Below are 23,847 nucleotides of genomic sequence, written 5' to 3' on the forward strand. Positions count from 1 at the left end.
GTACCTCTAAAGCACTTGTTTTATTACCTGAACTTGCACTTTTGTAAGGAATGCACCATTGTTTAGTATGTGTGTTTTAAAAGCTTTACCTAGTGGGCAGTGGGCTTTACATCACATTCTTTTTCTTGCTTTTTTCCCTCTTAACATTCTATCCACATTGCCATGTGTATTGAATTTATTGTTTATAATTGCTACATAGTGTTCATGGAACATGTAGCTTTTACTTATCAATTCCTCTAGTTAAAGGCAACTCCCCTAGTTATAGGCTTCTAGGTGGCTTCCAACTCAATAATCACAAACAAAATATGATTATAATGAACATATCGTATGTGATCCTTACTCACTTATGTGAGGATTTCTTAAAGGTATTTACACCAGGAGTGGAATTGCTGACAGGGCGTAAGCATATTTATTACAATAAATACTGCTGTTTTCCAGAATTGGTGCACCTGTTTTGACTTCTATGAGCAGTTGACATGTGTTTCCATATCTTCACCAACACTTGATATTAACTACTCTTCAAAATTTTGCCATTCTGATGCATTCACATGGTAGCTCATTATTTCAATGTAGTGATATCTCTATTAATTTGTATTGCTTTGCATTGGCATTGGCATTCAAAAATAAGGGTTACAAAATTATACTTTGCATCCTCATGTTTTTTGCTTTATTTGACTCCTGTTTGTTTCTGCATGTTTTTGCTCTCAATGGATAAGGTAAAGTCATTCATTTATTTAAATTTTTGTACATGTGTTTGCTGTGGGGTCAGGAGTATAAAAAATAATTTGGCCATCTTGTAGAATAGGAGCTGCTGGTGGTGGTGTATGTGTGCGGGTGTGAGCGCACTCAAGTGTAATTAACAAAAAGGGCATTGAGCTCTAAATATCGTTTGGTTTCTGGTTCTTCCTTTACGTTTTCCCTCCTCCCCTTCCCCCCTCCTTCTTCTTCCTTTTCCTCCTCCTCTTCCTTTTCCTTCTCTTCCTATTTTTAATGTTTTATTTAATAGTATTTTTTAAAAAAAATTTATGCTGCTATATGTACAAATTACCTAATTAATTTGTCCAGATTTTACTGGAGTTTTTAAATATATCTTAAGCTTTGCCAGTAGAATATTCTGAACCTTAACTCCTTAGGGAAAAGTAGAGTTATTGAGTAAGAGGAATCAGAGTCAAGATCACTGGTGACACAATTCTAGGACAGTTTTCTTTTAAAGGGAGAGTATTTCTGTGTCATTGGGAAAGAAAAGTGTCTAGAACCTGGTCATTCACTTCATATAGATGGGTAAGCTCTGTGATAGGAAAGCAGGATCAGCATGATAGCTACCACAAGTAGGAGCTTTACAGCTGTATTAGCATTTCTCTACCTCATTTGCATTAAGAATGCCCTAGCATGTATCAGGAAAAGGTTCGATTTTCAGTTAAAACTTGATGATATGATCAAATTGCCCATTTACATTCATTTACAGTCAACTCTGATTTTTTTGCTTGTTTCTGTGTCCATGCTATGGGCCGTTAATTTGGGTAATAAGTATACAGGGCTTTCTCCTGTGTCTTTTATACTCCTGCTTAGTCAGTTGACTTTGAAGATGTATTTTTTCCCAGTAGCCAGGAAGAGCTTTGAGGGTGGACAGAGGTAGAAGATTTCTGAATCTCCTAGGTAGTTATAAATTTGTGGGTGGGCACAATTTTGAAACCTAAAACTATTCTTCAAGGCAACAACCTCATGTGGAGGGATAATCAGCAATTTGGGGAGGAATTTTTTTGAAAACTTTAAATTATACCATTAGAATGAAGTTCCTCTTCTGAATGTTGACAGAGCAACTTGACCTTGAGGACAAGTTTCAATAACTTGTTGTCTCCATTGATTCCTACTTAAAACTCAGTTGTTTTTTAGTGTAAACATCTGTTTCACTTGTGGCCTCTTTTCTGTGCATTCCAGGGCCTCCACTGAGTACAGCTTGACTTTAGGATTGAGATGGAAGGATAGTTCCATAAACGCAAACCAAAAAGACACTGGTTAAGATGTGCGTGCCATAACTTGGAGTCTTATCCCTTAGCGTTCCCCTAACAAAGAGATTTTCCTTTTTGACAAGTGTGACAACACTGAGGGAGCCAGCAAAAGCTAGAAATAGAAAAGCAGTTCTCTAGCAGATAAGAGCTTTAATCAATTATAGATGATATCTTACTGAGTTCATGATGTCGTAACATAATTGTTTTGATAGTCTCAGGAAAATCACTTCAATTAATGTTTATTTACTTACAGATAATTTGAAGAACTTAGTACTTAAGTGAAAATCTTTCATGGTCTGCTAATTTTCTACAGTAACACCCACTTGCGTTTTTCATCTCCTAGCTGTCCTCACTGACACTTTGTCATCTTATCTATCACTAGTTGAGAAAAAAAAGATCATCAACCTTCAGAAAATACTTGTTTTCTCTAAGCTCTGCTCATGAATAAATATTTCAAAATTAGCCAAAGAAGCAAAATGATAGTGTAAGTGCATCTTAAATCCATGTTTAAGATCATCTGTATGCTTATTTTCATAACTGCAGTAAAAAAAAATTATCTTTCTGTTGGTAAGTCAGGGTAGAAGTTTTTGGATGTCTGAATGAATTAGGCAGGGCTTGCCTTAGGTTTCCTCAGGGGATATGATTTCAGGGTGATTCCTCTGCTGATTTCCCTGCTCCCATCCTGTTAGCTGCTACATAATGTGTTGCAGTTGCATTCCTTGTTTAGTATGAATGTGTTTATCAGCTATTTCCTTGAGTGGTTTGAAGGTGAAAGAGGAAGATGAGGTTGAACAACACTAGTAAGGCTTAGAGGATGCCACACAATCTGCTGCCTTGAGCTGGCACTAGACTTAACCAAAGTGGCCTCATGCTCCAACTTGTTTCTTCAGCATTCTGCCAAATGTTCCTGTCGTGATGACAGAAATGGGATGGGACTTAGTGTTCTTAAGTCCTGGATTCAAGTTTTTAGTCCCATCTAAGCTGTTGTTTCCTCTTCTATAAATTGAGAATAATCTTGTGAGTGAATCCAGCAAAGTGTGATGAAAGGTAAAACTAGTATTATTAATAAGTCCCCCCAAATATTCCCTTTTATTAAATTTCCTCTTGGAAATGGTCCTATCTTTGGCACCACAAGATTGAGAATATCTTGTTCCTTACAGCGCATCATAAGTTCCCTTGCACCCCCTTCTTAGGACCTTGACAAGCCTGGTTTTGTGTTTGACAGCTTAGGGAACTTTCTTGTTACTGCTCTGGCTGAGGTTGCTGCTTGTCATGTTTTATACTGTACTTCCTGTTCCATATTAACTTATGTGTTACTATCCAGAAATGGGTAAGACAAGAGATTCTTTAAAATATATATAGAAATATAGAAATATTTTAATGAAATTCTAGGCATGTAGGAGGAAGATAAGTCTTTTTTTCTGTCAAGCTCTAACTTCTAAAGTACATCCATAATAACAGAATTTGGGGACATCTTTAGTCCAGCTGATTTCCTATAATGTTCCCTGAGGCACAGCTGGGGGTTTCAGAATATTGTGTGTGTTTTTGAAGAAGTACTACCATAATGCTATATCATCTTAGATTATCTTAATAGAAAGTTTTGTTTGCTTTTGCAAGCATTTTATTTATAGGATGGTAACTCATATTGTACATTCCTGGAAATCATATTCTTATGACTGAGGTAAGCAGAAGTGGCTAGCAGCAATTAGACTTTCTAAAATACTGACTTTCCTGAGGTTAATGAAACATGTATCAGCCAAAACCTGCATCAAATTAAAGCCTGGCTTGCTCTAGTGACACTCTGCTCAGTGTGGTCCTGGACCAGCAGCAGCACTACCTGGGAGCTTGTTAGAAATGCAGACTCACAGGCCTGCCCCAGACCTACCGATCAGACACTGTCTGCTGGTGATTGATGTGTATGTTCAAGTTCAAGAACACTGTCCCAGTAGACTTTCCTCTTAGTTTTAAAGAGGGATAAATAAGGCAAGAATTACTTGCTGCTCTTGTCACAGAAGAATGAGAATCGGCAAGGTCCAGCACTACCAAAAGAAACATGAGCTACATCTATAATTTTTAAGTTTATGGTCACCACATTAAAAAGTAAAAAGACATGCAAGATTAATTTTAATACTAGATTTTATTTAAAGCAATCCATCCAAAATATTATTTTAGGAAATAATAATGATATATTCTACATTTTTTCATAAATTATGTGCATGTATATTTACAGCACATTGCCATTAGGACTGGCTACATGTGGCAAGGGGATATCATATTGACAGAGCAATCGTAGATGTTGATGTTTCTACGGTCCAGTCCAGGGTGCACTGAATTGCCTTATTATTAGGTTTATTTTTTTATTATTAGAGTGATTTATTTTTTTATTATTAGATGCCTACCATGCATCAGACTTTGTGTTAGATTGGAGGGAAGCAAAAGTGAGTAAGATACACTCATATTTTTGAAAATAGTGACAGTATCATGAAATAAATGCAATAGAAGAAGTTTGTGTAGAGTGCTGTGGAAGCATGGAGCAAAGAGCATCAAACATTGTCCAGGACAAGAGGACTGCATTGGGCTTTTAAACTTTCACTATGGAGACAAACAGATCCTTGCTCCAGGACTTAACCTCAGCCCTCTGGGCTTTCAGTAGGCACTAAGATAAAAGCTTCTCATAGAGTTCTTGTAAAGATAAAATGATAATTGAATATAAAGTATCTGAAACACAGTATGCTCTATTAAATATCATTATTAAAGGAAAGGTAAGGCTAAATTTTTGAGTATTTACTGATGAATGGAGTTCCATGAGTATATCCATCAAGATCCACCAATTATGAACATTTGCTTTCGCTCCTTTATATATACATGTGTATACTTTAATATGTATAGTATATATATATATATGTATGTGTGTATATATATGTACATACATATATTCCTAAAATCATTGGAGACTATTTTGTAGGTATCAAGACTATTTATTCCTAAATATGTCAGTATGTATTTCCTGAAAATGAACACTTTCTCACATGATTAGGGGTGTAATTGTCAGATTCAAGAACTTTAAAACACAACACTATTTTCTAATTCATAGTTCTTAGTCCTTCATGGTCCATGGTTCAATCAGGTGTCATTTCTCTCTGGTCTCCTGGAATCTAGAACAGTTGCTCAGACTTTTCTTTGGAGGGAGAGCAGGTGTGTGCATTCATAAAAGAACTGCATGTTTTTAGAGAGAATGCAGAGTATCCCCTAACTGCACTTTCTATGATGTTTCCTCATGATTAGATTCAGCTGATATATTTTGGTATACCAGCTTGGATTTTTTTTTTTTACTGAGGTGTAGTTGCTTTTTAATTGAGGTATAGTTGATTTATAGTTGATTTACAGTATAAGTTTTGAGTGTATATACAGTACTAGGGATTCACACTTTTGAACTGCTATACTCCATTTACAGTCATCATAAAATATTAGTCATATTCCTTGTGCTATAAAGTATATACTTGTAGCTTACTTTATATACAGTAGTTTGTATCTTTTAATCCCATACCCTAATCTTACTCCTGGTAGCCACTAATTTATTTTCTCTATCTGTAAGTCTGTTTTCCTTTTGGTTAAATTCACTAGTTTTTTTTTCCATCTTCACTAGTTTTTTTTTCTTCTTTTAGAATCCACACATAAGTGATATCACACAATTTTCATCTTTCTCTGTCTGACTTATTTCACTAAACATAAGGCCCTCTGAGTTCGTCCATGTTGTGGCAAATAGCAAAATTTCTTTTTTATGGCTGAGTAGTATTCTGTTGTGTGTGTGTACGTATTTATATACTCCACTTCTTCTTTATCCATTCATCTATTGATGTAAACTTAGATTGCTTCTATATCTTGGCAATTGTAAATAATGCTGCTATGAACATAGGGGTGCATATATATTTTTGAATTAATGTTTTCATTTTCTTCAGATATATACCCAGGAGCGGAATTTCTGGGACACATGGTAGTTTTGATGTTAGTTTTTTTAAGGAACTACCACACTGTTACAGTTACTCACCAATTTACACTTCCACCAGTAGTGTACAAGGGTTCCCTTTTTTCCACACTCTTGCCAACATTTGTGATCATTTTGATGATGGCTCTTCTGGCAGGTGGGAGGTGATGCCTCATTGTGGTTTTGAGTTTCTCTGATGATTCATGATGTTGGTCATCTTAAGTGCCTGTTAGCTATCTGTATGTCTCCTTTGGAAAAATGTCTATTCAATTCTTCTGCCCATTTGTTAATCAGGTTGTTTTTTTCATAAGTTGTATAAGCTCCTTATGTATGTTAGATTTCAGTCCCTTATTGGTCATATCATTTGCTAATAATATCTTCTCCCAAAGATAAAGTAGGTTATCTTTTCATTTTGATGATGGTTTCCTTTGTTGTGCATAAGCTTTTAAGTTTCATTATGTCTTTGTTTATTTTTGCTTTTATTTCCTTTACTTTAGGATATGGATCCAAAAAATACTGCTTCAATTTATGTCAAAGAATGTTCTACCTATGTTTTCCTTTGGGAGTTTTATAGTATCTGGTTTATATTTAATCGATTTTGTGTTTATTTATCTTTTAAATATAATTTTTATTTTTTTCCATTATAGCTGTTTTACAGTGTTCTGTCAACTTTTTACTGTACAGCATGGTGAGCCAGTTACATATATATATATACATTTCTTTTTTCTTACATTATTATGCTCCATCATAAGTGACCAGACATAGTTCCCAGTGCTACACAGCAGGATCTTATTTCTTTACATGTAACTGCAGAGTTTTCTCAGAACCACTTATTAGAGAGACTGTCTTTCATCTATTGTATATTTTTGCCTCTTTTATCATAGTTTGCTAAAGGTGCATGGATTTATTTCTGGGCTTTCTATCCTGTTCCATTGATATATGTGTCTGTTTCTGTGCCAGTCCAGGTTGTTTTGATTATTGTAGCTTTGTAGTATAGTCTGATGCCAGAGCGTGTGATACCTCTAGCTCTTTTCTTTCTAGGAATTGTTTTGGCTATTTGGGGTCTTTTGAGTTTTCGTACAAATTTTAAATATGAAAATTTTTTTCATTTCTATGAAAAATGCTATTGGTATTTTGATAGGGATTGTTCTGAATTTGTAGAAGGCTTGAGGTACTATGGTTATTTTAACAATATTAATTCCTCCAATTCGTGAACATGTTATATCTTTCCATATGACACAGTTTCGTTCATTAGTGACTTACAGTTTTCCAAGTCTAGGTCTTTTATGTCCTTAGGTTTATTCTGAGCTATTTATTTTTTCTTGGATAGAACTATAAATGGATTTGTTTTCATTCTGAAAGCTCATTGTTAGTGTATATAAATGCAACTGATTTATGTATATTAATTTTGTACACTACAGCTTTACCATAGAGTGACACTTTGACTTCTTCCTTTCCAATTTGAATTCCTTTTATTTCTTTTTCTTACGTCATTGTTGGGACTAGAATTTGCAATACTATGTTGAATAAAACTGACTAGGGTGGGCATTCTTGTCTTGTTCTGATCTTAGAGAAAATGTGTTCAGCTTTTCACCTTTGAGTATGATGTTAGCCGTGGGTTTGTCATAAACGGCCTTTATGTTGCAATAGGTTCCCTCTCATTTTCTGGAGTTTATTTTTTAATTGAAAATAGATGTTGCATTTTGTCAAAAACTTTTCCTGCATCTATGTAAATTATTATATGGTGTCCTCAGTTTGTTTAATGTGCTTTATCACAATGATTGATTTGTGAATATTGAAAAATCCTTCCATCCCTGGGATAAAACCAACTTGATCATGGTGTATGATCCTTTTAATGTATTTTGCTAATATTTTGTTGATGATTTTTTGCATCTGTTTTCATCAGGGATACTGGCTTGTAATTTCTTTTTTTGTGATACCTTTGCCTGGTTTTGGTATCAGGGTGATGCTGGCTTCATCATAGGGTGAGTTTGGAAGTATTCTTTCCTCCATAATTTTCTGGAATTATTTGAGAAGAAGAGGTGTTAACTCTCCTCTAAATGTGTGGTAGAATTCACTTATGAAGCCATTGGGTCCTGCTGGGTGAGGTTAAAGCAGGGTAGATGGTAGATGGGCACAGGGATTCGGGGGCTACTGTCTGCCCACTGTGGAGTGGAGCTGGTCCAGTGGTCATGCACTGGTATATGTGACCAGGTCCTGGGCCCTCTGGTGGGCAGGACCATGGCTATGGGCTTAGGGAATGTTAATATAGCCTCTCTACTGGTGGGCGGGGCTGTATATAGAGCATGTGAAATTTTGTGTGCACCACTTAAGAATGGAATCTCAATCTTCCCCAGCCCTCTGGGAATCCTGAAAGTAAGCTCATTGGCTTTCAAAGCCAAATACTCTGGAGGGGGGAGCTCATCTACCTGGCACAGGACCCCCAGGCTGGGAAAGCCTAATGGGAGGGCTTAAACCCCTCATGCCTTTGGCAGAATCTCTACAATTGTTATTACTCTCCCATTTATTTATTTATTTATTTATTTGCTATTTCTTGGGCCACTCCCCCGGCATATGGAGGTTCCCAGGCTAGGGGTCCAATCGGAGCCGTAGACGCCAGCCTAAGCCAGAGCCACAGCAACGCCGGATCGTTAACCCACTGAGCAAGGGCAGGGACCGAACCCGCAACCTCGTGGTTCCTAGTCGGATTCGTTAACCACTGCGCCACGACGGGAACTCCTACTCTGCCATTTTTGGGTCACCCACCAAGGAGTATGGGACTTGACTATATGGTGATTGCCTCTCCTACCTGTCTTGCAGTTTCTTCTTTATTCGTAGAAGGTCTTTGTGGCAGATTCAAGTCTTTTTCACTGATAGTTGTTCTGTAAACAGTTGTAACTTCTGAGCAGAGTGTCTTTCTACTCCTCCATCTTGCCCAGTCTCCATCAGCTAGGGTTGTTGAAGATAGTTTTAAATAAAGGCTCCAGTAATAGCAGGAAGGCAACATCATTACAAGGCCTGAGAAAAGTGATCTTGTTAGGTCCTACTTAGGAGCTTCAAAGGAGGGGCCAACTGAAAGGATCTGTAATTACTGAACTGAAGGATGCCACCAAGCCCAGAATCATGGTAGGGAGACAGGAGGAGCAGGGGGAGTAAATACCTTGACCTTGCTTTCTTGCAGGTGCTCCCACTGGTTGAATGCAACAACAACAAAAAAATGGACTGCTAAGGACCAAATAAGCTGGACTGCCCTAAATGTCTGACTTCTGGAGTGGGGAGAATGGTACAGTATCACCAAGAATACATCTTGTTGGGATTGGGGGAAACTGAAAATCACCAGTGCTTCAAGCAGAGGGAGCAGTATTCACAAAGGCAATGATGTATGAAGGGTCAAAGGGTGTCGAGGGACATTCTGGAATGTAGCCAATGAGGTTCAGAAACTAGTTGATCCTGCTGACAAAAGCTTTTGAGCATGGGCATTAATAGGACCAAATCAGTGTTTCAGCAAAAGTAGCTATGAACTGCAAAAGAAATGGAAGTCAGAGAATTACTGCACTAATTCAGGGCAGAGATGAAGAAAGAGTCTTTACTTGCACACAAGAGAGAGGGAAAAAAGAGACAAAAAGAAGTATTGGGGACATTTAAAAAGTAGATGAAAGGGTCAAAGATGTTTGAGGTTTAATTAATTGTAAATAATATTATTGGTAATGGCAGCTAACAGATAGAGTGCTTCCTCTTTGACCCTAGATTAGAGACCTTAGTCTTCAGAGTAACTCTTGTGAGGCAGATGTGATTGATTATCACAGTTTTAATTAGAAGGAACAGACATATTTGAGTGAATAATAATAATACCATGAATTGAGATAGAATGAAGTTGCCAGTGGGGCCTATAGTGAGTCCTAACCAGTAAGCTACTAATCAGAGAATATCTGAGACTGACCAGGATAAATACTGAACAACAACAAAACACTACCATATGTTAAGGAGGTTCAGAAAGGCTAGAGAATGTCAGATGTTTGAATGGAAGGACGAATATCACATGTAGCCCTTTTATTGTTGATTTAACTGACCTATCCAGCTGTGGCCTCATTATCACTGTGATCTTTTGACCTGGACTTGGAAAGGGCATACTGTTTACTACTTTTTTTTTGTTCAGCTTTTCAGGAATGCACCCATGGCATATGGAGGTTCCCAGGCTAGGGGTCTAATTGGAGCTGTAGCCACTACCCTAGACCATAGCCACAGCAATGTGGGATCCCAGCCGTGTCTGCTACCTACACCACAGCTTATGGCAATGGCAATGCCAGATCCTTAACCCACTGCGTGAGGACAGGGATGGAACCCCCCACCTCATGGTTCCTAGTTGGATTCATTTCAGCTGCAGCACAATGGGAATTCCCCTGTTGACTACTTTTGAAGTGAGAGGTTCCGGATCAAGGTGGTGATGTAGGAAGATCCTAAACTTACCTCCTCTCATGCACACACCAAATACATACCTGCATGTGGAACAATTTCTCCTGAAAAAAATACATACAAACTTGCTGACTCCTGCACATGGGGAAAAAGGTAAAAACAACAACAAAACATTGGAAGTAGGTAGTAGAGGCTGATATTCAATGTCACCATGTGACCTACAATGGAGAAAAATTAAAACCTGGAGTTTCTCCCTGAGGAGTGAAGGGTTTGAACGCTAGGTGAGGTACCCCACCTTTTAAGACCTGAACCTGAGAGACAAGCCCCCAAGACACCTAGTTCTTAAAACCAACAGGGCTTATATCTGTGAGTTAAACACAAGTATAGCAAACGGGAAAATGGTCTTAAAAGATTTGTGCACAGGGCCATACCTGCCTAGTCCAAGGCCCTGCATAAAAGCACTGTGCTTATCTTAAAGCACTGGTATGAAGAGCAGGCATCTAATTTAACACACATCTTTACATTCTAACTTGCTGCAGCCAGTGGGCACCATCTTTGTGGTCTCCCTGTGCCACACTCAAAAACCAGTATCTTCTGTAGGAGAGGTTTCACCTGCTTGTTGTGCCCCAGTTTTTGCAGCTGCCACCCAGGGGACTCTTGGCTCTGCTTGGTAGGGAGGCTTGCATTCCTGAATTCCATGGGACAATAATAATCAGGCTACTCCCTCAGGGCACTGCACAAGGGAGCCCATGGAAACACCTCCCACCCCAGTCTTTGTGAGAAAGAGGCTTAGTTGCTTGCCTAGGAGCTTTGAGCTAAAGGGCAGACTTAAGATATGGTGCATCTATAAACTTACCAAGATAATCTCAGGGAAGAGAGGCTGATGGCTGCAGTTTTTGAGGTCTTCTTTTGTATTACTCTAGCTCACTAACACCTCCTGTACGGGAGCTTAGACCTTTGTGTGGCACTCCAGTATCTGCATCTGATGCCAGGGGACACTTCTGTATTACCTAATTCTGATGGCCAGCAGAGCTTACCCTTGGGGGTCCAACAAGACTTTAACTGACACAGCAGGCATTCTTAAACTGCTACAACCTCCCATGCACAGTAAGCGGCCTGGCTTCAAATTGGGCACATGTCTAAGGGCTCACTTGAGTTCTTTCCAGAGACCTTGGAAAGTGGTTGCTATCTTTGCTGCACACCTGAGTACCAGTATCTTCCAGAGGAATGGCCCTTGGTGGCCAGGGGGTCTTGTGTTCAACAAATGGAGTTGAAGTGCAACAAATGGAGCAAGAGTTCTGAACAGGCTACCACCCCCAGGGCACTGCACAGATAGTGGACTTAACCCTGAACCCCCTGCAGTCTTTTCTGTGCAAGAAGCTTATTTATTCTGCAACTTTGGCAGAGGTGAAGGATTCAGGTTTTCATATAACTAGGGTCCTCTGGAGCTGCTTTTAGGGAACATAAGCCAAAATATGCTATTATTGTGTTCTCCCACACTCCAGATCAGAGTGTATGAAGTACAAACCTCAGAAGTTTGTACATCAGTCTGGCACCCAGATTTTTGCAAGTGTCACCCAAAGGAACCTTCAGAGAGCCTGGCTACAGTAGCCAGGGGAAGCTGATGCTTGCTGTCTCAGACTATGTATATTTGAGTACTTTAAAAGTTGCTGCTCGAGGATCTGGCTTCCAATCAGCCTATATATAGGTACTGATTAAGAACCTCCCTGTTGAGACACTGACAGGTCTTGGCATACCTTCAGCCAACAGGAGCCACTAAAAATAAAATTGGCTGCTTGGATAATCACAAAGGTTTGAAAGACAATCAAGAACCATGTCAAGGTTAGATGTTTAAGTTTACATACTCCATGATGCCACTTTTTCAAGAGTGGAGAGGTGACTGTTTTATATAATGCATAGGAACCAAGAAATAGGGTCAAGCAAAATGAAAAACCAAAAAACTATGTTCCAAGTGAAAGAATAAGATAAATCTTCAGAAAAGAAACAGAAATAATTTACCTGATAAAGAGTTCAAAATAATGATCACAAAGATGCTTAATGAACCCAAGAGAAAAATGGATGAAGACTGAACAACTCATCAAAAAGATAGAAAATATAACTATCAAATAGAAGCTGCCAACCAGAGGAATATAGTAATTGAATTGAAAAAAAATAATAGTGAACTTGAAGACAGGGCCAGTGGGGCTCACCAGTCAGAGCCACAGTAAGAAAAAAGAATGAAAAAAAAACATATATATATATGTCTTAAGGGATTTAAGGGACATCATCAAGCAGACCATCATTTGCCTTATAGGGATGTCCTGGAAAGAGAAGAGAGAGAAAGGTATAGAAAATGCATTTGAAGAAATGATGGCTGAAAACCTCCCTAATCTAGGAGAGTAAACAGATAGATATATGGAACTTTCCAACCCAAAGCAATAGAATATACAGATTTCTCAAGTTCACCTGGAACATAGTCAAAGAGCAGTCATATGTTAGGCTACAAAACAAGTCTTAATAAAGTTAGAAACAAATCAAGCATCTTTTCTAACCAGAAGTTTTAAAAAATGCCTGGACATAAATGAAATTGGAAATAAAAATATACCAAAATTTATAATGACACAGCACAACAGTTCTAAGAGAAATTATGTTCAAAAGCAGTTAAGAGCAATAAATGCCCACAGAAAGAAACAACAAAAATCTCAAATAAGCAACCTAAATTTACACCTCAAAGAACCAGAAAAAGAACAACAAAGCTAAAAGGCAGGAGAAAGAAGAAAATAATACAGGTAACACAGCAGACAATAGGAAAAAAATCAATGAAAACAAGAGCTGATTTTTTTCTGACAGATAAACAGAATTGACTAACCTTTATCTAGACTCACTAAGAAAATAGAACCAGAAGACTAAAAATCAAAAATGAAAAAAGACACACTATGATTGATTGATTGAAAGAAATGGAAAGATTCCTAGAAACATGCAACCTACCAAGACTGAATCATGAATAAGTAGAAAATCTCAACAGATTACTAGTAAGGATGTTGAATTAGTAATCAAAAACCTTCAAACAAATAAAACTCCAGGACCATACAGATTTGGTGATGAAATCTATCAAACATTCAAAGAATTATTAACAGTAATCTTCAAACTCTTCCAAAGACTGAAAGAGGAGTAACACAAACTGATTTTATGAAGCCAGAAATAATCTGACCAAAGCCAGACAGAGATACCAGAAGTAAAGAAAATATAGGCCAGTAACCCTGATAAATATAAAGTGATCATACACCATGATCAAGTGGAATTTATTCCAGGGATATAAGAATGATTTCATAAATTAGTCACTGGGATATACCACATTAACAAGAGATGGGCAAAAATTAAATGATCATCTAAATAGATGCATAAAAAGCATTAGACAAAATTTGTGATAAGAACTCTCCACACAGTAGATATAGACACATTGTCCTACATGACAAGCCCAAATTATATTCAATGGTAAAAACCTGAAAGCTTTTCCTCTAAGATCAAGAACAAGACAAGGATGCCCACTCTCACCACTTTTTTAAACATAGCTTGTTTTGGAAGTCCTGGCCACAGCAAAGAAGGAAAAGAAATAAAAGGAATCCAAATCAGAAAAGGAGACGTGAAACTATCACCATGTGCAAATGACATGATATTATATCTAGAAAATCCTAAAGATACTACCAGAAAACTATTAGAATTCAGTAAAGTTGCAGGATATACAGAATTAATACAGAGAAATCTTTTGCATTCCTATACACTTACAATGAATGATCAAAAAGAGAATCTAAGCAAACAATCCCAGTTACCACTGCATCAAACAGAATAAAATACCTAGGAATAAACATATTTAAAGAGGCAAAAGACCATACTCTGGAAACTCTAAGATGCTGATGAAAGAAGTCAAAGATGACACAAACAAATGGAAAGATATATTATGGATTGGATTGGAAAAATCAATATAGTCAACATGAATATACTACCTAAGGCACTCTACAGATTCAGTGCAATCCCCATCAAATTACTAAATGGCAGTCTCCACAGAACTAGAACAAAAATAATTAAATTTGTTTGGAAATACAGAAGACCCCTAATAGCCAAAAAATCCTGAGAAAGAAAAATGGAGCTAAAGGAATCAGGCTCCCTGACCTAAGACTATACCACAAAGCTACAGTTATTAAAACAGTATGGTACCAGCACAAAAACAGAACAGAGAGAGCAGAAGTAAACCCATGGACCTATGGTCGAATAATCTATGATGAGGAAAGCAAGACTATACAATGGGAAAAAAGGCAGTTTCTTCAATAAGTGATGCTGGGAAAACTGGACAGCTACATGTAAAAGAATGAGAACACTCTAACACCATTACTTTAAATTACTTTAAAACTCCCAGAGGAAAACATTGGCAGGACACCATTTAATTGCTAAATCATAGTAATATCCTCTGGATCCACCTCCTAGAGTAATGAAAAGAAAAAAAAAATAAATGTGTGGTACCCAAAAAAAGGTTTGGCATGGCAAAAGAAACCATAAAAAATCTGAAAAGACAACCCACAGAATAAGAGATAATACTTGCAAAAGAAGCAATTGATAAAGGGTTAATCTGCAAGAGATACAAACATCTCATATAACTTTTTATCAAAAAATGGTAAGATCTAAATAGATACTTCTCTAAAGATAGATGGTCAAAAGTACAAGAAAATATGCTGAACATCACCAATTTATTAGAGAAATACAAGTCAAAACTACAATGAAGTATTAACTCACATCAGTCAGAACTGCCATAACCAAAAAGTCTACAAACAATAAATGTTGGAGAGAGTGGAGAAAAGGGAACCTTCCTACACTGTTGGTGGGAATGTAAATTGGTACAACCAATACGGAGAATAGTATGGAGATCCTAAAAATAGAACTAAAAACAGTTCTAAAAACTAAAACCAGTTCTAAAAAATGGAACTAAAAAATAGTTAAAACTAAAACCAGTTCTAAAAAATAGAAAAAATAGTTCTAAAAACTAAAAATAGAGTTACCATATTATGGAGCAATCCCACTCCTGGGCATCGATCTATAGAAAACCATAATTCAAAAAGACACATGAACCCCACTGTTCACTGCAGCACTATTTACAATAGCCAAGACATGGAAGCAACCCAAATGTCCATTGACAGAGGGATAAAGAATAGGGCATACATATATACAAAGGAATATTATTACTCGGCCATAAAAAAGAATAATGCCATTTGCAGCAACATGGATGGACCTAGAGATGATTATACTAAGTGAAGTGTGATATCACTTATATTATAATCTAATAAAAATAGAAAAGAACCTATTTATAAAACAGAAACAAACTCACAGATTTAGCAATCAAATTATGGTTAACAAACGAGAAACTCTAGGGGGAAAGGATAAATTAGGAGTATGGGATTAACATATACACACTACCATGTATAACTTAACAAGTACCTGCTGTGTAGCACAGGGAAGTCTACTTCATATTCTGTAATAACTTAATGGGAAAAAAATGGATATATGTATAACTGATTTACTTTGCTATGCACCTGAAACTAACAACACTGTAAATCAACTAAATGCCAATAAAATTTTTTAGGAAAAGAAAACAATGAAATACATAGAATAAATTCAACTGAGGAGGTGAAAAACCTATGTAAGACATTGATTAAAAAAATTAAACTCAAATGTAAGATATTTGCTGCTTTCAAATTGGAAGAATTAATATTTTAAAGTGTCTATTCTACCCAAAGTAACTAATAGTTTCAAATCAATTCCTATCAAAATTTCAATTCCATTTTTCACAGAAATGGAATAAAAATTCCTGAAATTTGTATGGAACCACAAAAGATCCCAGTTATTCAATAAATCTTGAGAAAGAAGAATGAAGGTTGAAACATCATGCTTCCTGATTTTAAACTACATTATACAGGTATAATAATAAAAATAGTGTTGTTATTGGCCTAAAAACAGACACATAGATCAGTGGAACAGTATAGAGAGCTCAACTAAAGCCATGCCTGTATGATGAGCTTCTTTACAACAAAGCCAAAACTATACAGTGAAAGGACTGTATTTTCAATAATTGCTGTTGGGGAAATGGACAGCTATATACAAAGGAATGAAACTGGGTCACTCTCTTATATCATAGAGAAAAATTAACTCAAAATAGATTAAAGACCTGGATGTAATACTGGGAATTTGGGGTTAATAGATGCAAACTGTTGCCTTTGGAATGGATAAGCAATGGGATCCTGCTGTATAGCACTGAGAACTATGTCTAGTCACTTATGATGGAATATAATAATGTGAGAAAAAGGAATATATACAGGTATATGTGACTGGGTCACCTTGCTGTACAGTAGAAAATTGACAGAACACTGTAAACCAGCTATAATGGAAAAAAATAAAAATCATTATAAAAAATAGGTAGTAGTTTCTTGACATTGGTTTTGACAATGATTTTTTGGATTTGACACCAAAAGCAAAGGTGACATGAACAAACAATGAACAAGCGGAACTATATCAAACTAAAAAGCTTATGCACTGCAAAGGAACCCATCCACAACATATAAAGGGAACCCACAGAATGGGAGAAAACATTTGCAAATCATTGATGATAAGGAGTTAATATCCAAAGTATGTAACTTAACTGATACAACTCTATAGCAAAAAGAAAAAAATCCAATTACAGTGAGCAGAGGATACAGACATTTCTCCAAAGAAGATATATGAAAGATCAACAGGCACATGAAAAAATGCTCACCATTATCAATTAGGGAAGTACAAACCAAAATCACAATGTGTTATCATCTCATACCAGTTAGAATGGCTATTACTATGAAAAACCAGGAGATAGCAAGTCTTAGAAAAAGGAGCGTACCTTTGTGCACTGTTCATGAGAATGTAAATTAGGGCAGGCACTATGAAAAACATTATGGAGGTTCCCCCCAAAATGAAAAAGAGAACTATTATATGACGCAGTAATTCCACTCTTATTTATCAAAAAAAAAAGTGAAAACACTAACTTGAAAAGACATGCTCTCCGATGTTCACTGCAGCATTACTTGCAATAGCTAAGATGTGGCAAAAGAACAGGCCATAGAATACTATCAATCTATAAAGAGAAGGAAATATGCCCTTTGTGACAAACTGGATAGACCTTGAAGGCATTATGCTAAAATAAGTCAGACAGAGAAAGACAAATACTCAATGATCACACTCATATGTGGGATCTAAAAACAATGACAGAACAACAAAAGCTGAGCTCATAGATCTAGAGATTGGTGGTTGCCAGAGATGGGGAAGTGGACGGAATGGGTAAAGGGAGTCAAATATTCAGTAGTAAGATAATTCATGGGGATGTAATGCACAGAATGGTGACTATAGCTAATAACACTGTTTTGGGAGTTCCCATTGTGGCTCAGTGGTCAATGAACCTGACTAATATCCATGAGGACGTGGATTTATCTCTGACCTCACTCAGTGAGTTAAGGATCTGGTGTTACCATGAGCTGTGCTGTAGGTCGCAGATGAGGCTCAGAACCTGCATTGCCGTGGCTGTGGTGTAGGTCATCAGCTGTAGCTGTGATTCAACCCCTAGCTTGGGAACCTCCATTTGGGTACAGCCCTAAAAAGACAATAATTATAATAATAATAATACTGTTTTGCATATTTGAAAGTTGCTATGAGAATGACTTAAAAGTCCTCATCACAAGAAAAAATTTGTAACTGTATGGTGGCAGATGTTAACTAGACTTATTTTATGCAGATTGTTTCACAATAGGTACAAATATGGAATCATTATGTTATATACCTGAAACTAATATAATGTGTCAATTATACCTTTAAAAAAAAAAAGAGAGAAAATAGCCACTGTGACAAATTCTTTAGGAAACTGATGACCACTCTAGCTTATTACTGAAGGTATAGCTGGCCTCGTATGAAGTATATTTGGTTTGTTCTAGACTGCATTACTATTTCATTATGTGTCCTTTTTCACATGCCATTTGTTTCTACCTGGGAATGAGGGCTTTTGAGCTCCTTAACAGAAAATAATATTTTTCCATTTGAAAATTATTTTAATAAAGCATTTCCAAGTCCTTGAATTATAAGGGATAAATTTTTAAATGTTAGTTTTATACACGATTATGGCTAGATTTTATTCAAAATGCAAAAGTCCTTTACATTAGATAGATTCTAAATCTGTGTTTCCTAATAGCCTGAAATCAATATATTACATGTTTTTATTTGAGGAACCAAGTTGAAAATGTTTTGCCTGTGAAATAGGAGTCATTTAAGGAACTATGGAAAATCTAGCTCAGTGCTTTTCATTATTTTGGAAACATTTATTTCATCCCTTTGCTATCAGTTCTGTGATGGTTAAGAGACAGCAATATAAGATCTTATTGTTTCTGCTTCATTGGAAAAAATAATAGTTCAGATATTTGACCCAGGTAATTGTGAATCCTACTGGGAAAGCGTTGAATATTTTTTGTGTAAGATTGTGTTTTTCAAACCACAAGAAAGAATAGAACACAATTTATTCTGAGATCATTTCTTTCAGAGCTATAATATTTTTGCGTAGTATTAATATATACTATATATAGTTGTATATTATATCTCTTATTAACTCTAATGCCATCACTAATACTTTAATATATAACCATATGTGCCTCAAGGGAGCAGTTTGTGTGTTTTACAGGCAAGGAGGACACAAAAATTTCTCCCTGCTGTTCCCTTCTATTATAAATTAATATCCACTACCAGGGGACCTCTTTATGATATAAAATTGTCATCCTGTGAGTGGTATGGATGAAATTACCATGGAGGAAAGCTGAGCAGTAACCAGAGTATGAATAAGACAGCACCTATTCTGCTGTACGTAGGACCCCTGGTGTCTTATATTAATTTATGATAAATAATTTACATTGCTAACTTCAAAGTTTAATACTCTGAGTCATTCTTTTAGTCACAGTCTTCTGTCAGTGTAAGTGCATTTTCTGTGCTGAAAAGGAATATTCTAAAAGCCTGGAATCACTTTAGCCAGCTCCAGAGCATTCTGTAGTTTCTACAGTAGTAGATTTTATCCAGCAAGAGTGCCTGGAGGATGGACCCTTTTAAGTCACACTGTTGTCTGCATTGCTTTTCATTTTGGCAGTAAAGGAATTACAGGAGAAAATGTATCCATAATGACAATCCTGTGTATTGTAATGTGATGGCTGCCTGGCAACTCTAGCTGTAGAAATAAATATGAGACTTGTATGTATATTAATTCCCTCTTGTCAAGGATTTTATTAAATGTATTTAATACATTAAGCTCAGAAAATACTTAAAGGCAAAAAGGCTTGCTCATTTGATGATCCTTTGGAATTGTACCAGATTGTTGGATGTCAACAAACAGGGTTTGGGAGAGTAAGTGGTACCCAGCATTATGAATAGGTCTTAAATGTATTTGAACATTTCTTAAAAGAGTCTGAGCCTAACCTTAGATTTCACATAACTACCTTGTATCTCTTCCAAGGACATGTTTCTTTACTTAAGAACACTTACTGACTACCTTTAATATGCTACTTCTGCACTAGAAGTGGGCTAGGGTATAAATGTGAGAAAGACAGAGCCTCTGCTCTTTTAGTCTACCAGGAAGACTATAATCTAGTGGAGAGCACACCTTGAGAGGAATGTTCTTGTTACACGCAAGGCACACACTCATCACTACCTACTCTTCTTTTTATATTATTGCAGAGATAAAACTAAGCTCCAGATTATGCCCAATGCGTAGACCACTGCTGTGGCTCCAGGACAAGATTCATTCTTCCACCTTTTCTCAAGAATGTGCAAAAACATAGGTTATCACACTAGTCTAGTGGTCCCTAAATCTTTGTTCTTCTTTTCTGTACCTCAGCTTTCATTTTCACAGTCTTTACTATTTTTGACCTCAGTATAACATACTTTCACCCCATCAATGATCTCCCCTCTATTTAAATCAGAATCTCACAGAAAAACTCTAAGGGAAAATTGGCTAAAAGATGGCATATTTTACTGATTAGAAAACTTTTAGGAAAAAAAAAGAAAACTTTTAGGAATAGGGGAATACCTCAGAGTTCTAGAAATAAACAAGGTCTCAAGGTGCAATATATTAAATTGTGTTTTCAATGCATAGACTGAGAACCTGTATCGCTAATGATATGAAAAATCACCTTTCACAAGTCCCAAGCTGTTCCAAAGAGAGACATTTTGTCATTAACCTTCAGTATAATCATTAGTTTTGTTAGCTGAGGAAGCTGAAAATAGTCACTGCTTTGATCTTGTTATAATTGTATAAATGGTAAGCCTTTTTAGCAGTCACCAAAATACTCATGACTTCCATCGCTTGATTTTATCCTAAATATGTACATCTGGTCATAATGAACAAAGGAATGAGAAAACAGCTGAATAAAAATGATCTGTCTCTCCTATCTCTGTCATTCACTGAGACAGCATAGCAGTCTCTACCACAGCTGATTAAGAAAGGGCACATTTATTAGGTGTGTCACCAAATCCACTGGCACTGAACTGGGGAAACCAAGGCATGTATTATGGGATAAAGATCCATTACAAGAGATACTGTGTAATTGACTTTTTTTTGAAGTGAAAATATAAACATTATTTAGTAACTGATCTTCTGTAATCAACCATTTGAAAATATTCTACAAGGGATCACACACACAATATTTTACAAAGTTTCTTGGCTTTTTTGTTACTGTTGTTTTCTGACTTGTCTGTATAAAATAGAACCAAAAAAAAAAAAATCAGAGAAGCTAAAAAAGTAAGGCTCTAGAAGGGAAAAATGAAATATCAGATAAAATCCACCAACCAGTGCTCCTGAACCACTAGGGCTGGTGGGATAATTCAGAGCTTGCAGGGGACTGTGGGAAGCAGGTGTTACCAGTTGCCACTGTAGGGAAGCAAAGGGGAGCTGGGGAAGGGCCTATGGAAAGCTACCACTTGTGGTAGCAGCTGCTTCTGGAGATGTTCAGGCAAATGTCTGGTGGTGAGGATGGAACTACTTGGCATGCACAAGGAAGACCTGCACAGTGCTGCCATGCACAAGGAAGACCTGCACAGGGACTCTTTGCATCTCAGTCCTCTTTTTGTCACTATTTTCAGCTCAGAATCTACAGTGGGCAGACAGAAAGACAGGGGGTGAGAAAGTCGTCAGGGCTGGCTGTGACCACAGCTTTATAATACTTCTTTTGGTCATCCTATAAAATAACTGATTAGTGATTATCCTTGAAAGTGGGTCTTCCAGGACATGCTTGTCTGCTTTTTTCCATCTTCCAGCAATAGCACAGACCCCTGTGTAGCACAGCTGGGTGAACAGTTAGCCTTTTCATGCCCACTCAAAAGTTTGTTATACTCAGGAGTTCCACTGCACTAGTCTTGAGAAACAGAGACAGACATAAATCGCTCATTGTTTAGGCTTTTAAGAGAGTAGTAAATCCAGTGGGAGAAGAATGATATAAAGTCATGGAAAGTTAAATATTATTAGTGATAGAAAATACAAAGGAGATTTTTAACACATGCCGTATTTACAGGAGGAAAATCCACTGTGAGTCAGCACTGTAACTGAAGAGTTCTTAGAGGAGGTGGCAAATATGAAATCCTGGAAGACTGGGAGGGACAGAAAAAGATCAAGACCTACCATCACCGCCTATCACCTGTGGGAACAAAGGAAGCATATATGACCGCAGGTGTTAGCAGCAACACAGGTTAAATTAGTTAAATTATTTAATTCTGCATGAAGAGGAAAAATAAGGACTGAGATCAGAGTAACTCAGGAAAGAAAAGCAGGACAAAAGTTATATAGTGAAAAAGTCGAAGAAAAACAATAGGTATCTATTTTGAATATTTATAAAAATTCAATAAAAGTAACAACACATATACCTAAAAATGACTGGGTGTTGTGGTAGGAACCATGTTATTCCCGTGTTTGAGACATTGTTTTCTTTGAATGTTTAATGTGTAAAGGTGTGGACTCCCTCTCAGAATGAAACTGTAATATAGGATCAGCATACAATTTTTTGGATCAGAATATAATTTAGATCAGAATTATAATTTTAAACAATCCTATACCTTCATTGTTGATTCAGGAAAATAAACTCCAGAAATGACCCAGCAGCCTAAAATAGGCCAAGGTGTATTAATGAGATCAAAGGTCATAAAGTGGGTCATCCTGGAAGCTAAGATGGTTCCTTAAGAACCACACTAAAGCTTAATTTGTCTTTAATTTCTCTTTAGTTTTTTTTTTTTACCTTTTCTCTCTTTGTAATAAGGCCTGGGTCATCTCCACAGGAGATCAGCAAATTTACTATTTTTCTGTCTATATCAAAAACCAGACATAACAAAAGCTATGTTTTTTTCTCTGGCATAATTCAGTTTGGGTTTTGGTTTAAATCATCATTGAGACCACTACAATTACTATAAATTATGTCCCTTCAAAATTCACATGTTAAAATGCTAACCCTTAGCATCTAATTTGGTGATAAGGTCTTTAAAGAGACAATTAAATTAAAATGAGGGCTTTAGGAATGGTTCTAATCCAGTATGACTGGGGTCCTTATAAGAAGAGATTAGGGTAAACAACAAGGGAAAGTGTTGTGGTAATTTTATGAAAAAAGTGATGAAGTCAAAGCAGAATGATAAAAAAGCATAAAAACACAAAATACAGCAGAATAAGAAACAACAGATCTACAAAATAATCAGAAAACAACATGGCAATAGTTAAGTCCTTACCTATCAATAATTTCTTTAAATATAAATGATAAAATTTTCTCCAATTAAAAGAAAATGGATGGATGGGGTTAACAAAAAAAAATTTTTTTTTAATAATATGCTGCCTATAAGAGACTCACCTTGGCCTTAAAGACACACACAGACTGAAAGTGAAAGGATAGAAAAACACATGTTACGTACATGGTAAACTACCCTCTCCTCCAGAAAGGCAGGGATAGCTATACTTACATAAAATAGACTATAAGCTAAAATGGTAAAAGGAGACAAGGTAATTATATAATGGTAAAGGAGTTAATACATTAGTAAGATATAACATTTGTAAGTATCTGTGCACCCAGTATTGGTGCACCTCAACATATAAAGTAAATCTAACACAGCTAAAAGGAGAAATAAACAGTAATACTGCAATGGTTGGGGACTTTAAACCCCACCCTCAATAATGGATAGATCATCCAGGCAGAGAAGCATGGATTTGAACACACTATAGGTCAAATGGCCCTAACAGACATATAGAGAAGAGTCCATCTGTTAACAGCAGAATACATATTGTTCTCAATGGCACATGGAATATTTTGCAGGAAATACTGTATGTCAGGCCACAAAACAAGTCTTAGCAAATTCATAAAGACCAAA

The 23,847-nt window shown here is 36.6% G+C and overlaps 1 long non-coding RNA gene across 1 annotated transcript in view; it reads left to right on the top strand.

Moving 5' to 3' along the window:
• Positions 1 to 23,847, top strand: part of LOC102165655 — a 112,623-nt gene that overhangs the window by 69,728 nt on the left and 19,048 nt on the right. The window contains exon 2 of the long non-coding RNA XR_002341878.1: positions 9,176 to 9,277. This is a non-coding gene — a long non-coding RNA (uncharacterized LOC102165655). The remainder of the gene's footprint in view (positions 1 to 9,175; positions 9,278 to 23,847) is intronic.

The sequence above is a fragment of the Sus scrofa genome, chromosome 2 (assembly GCF_000003025.6).
Source record: "Sus scrofa isolate TJ Tabasco breed Duroc chromosome 2, Sscrofa11.1, whole genome shotgun sequence".
In the NCBI taxonomy this organism is placed as follows: domain Eukaryota; kingdom Metazoa; phylum Chordata; class Mammalia; order Artiodactyla; family Suidae; genus Sus; species Sus scrofa.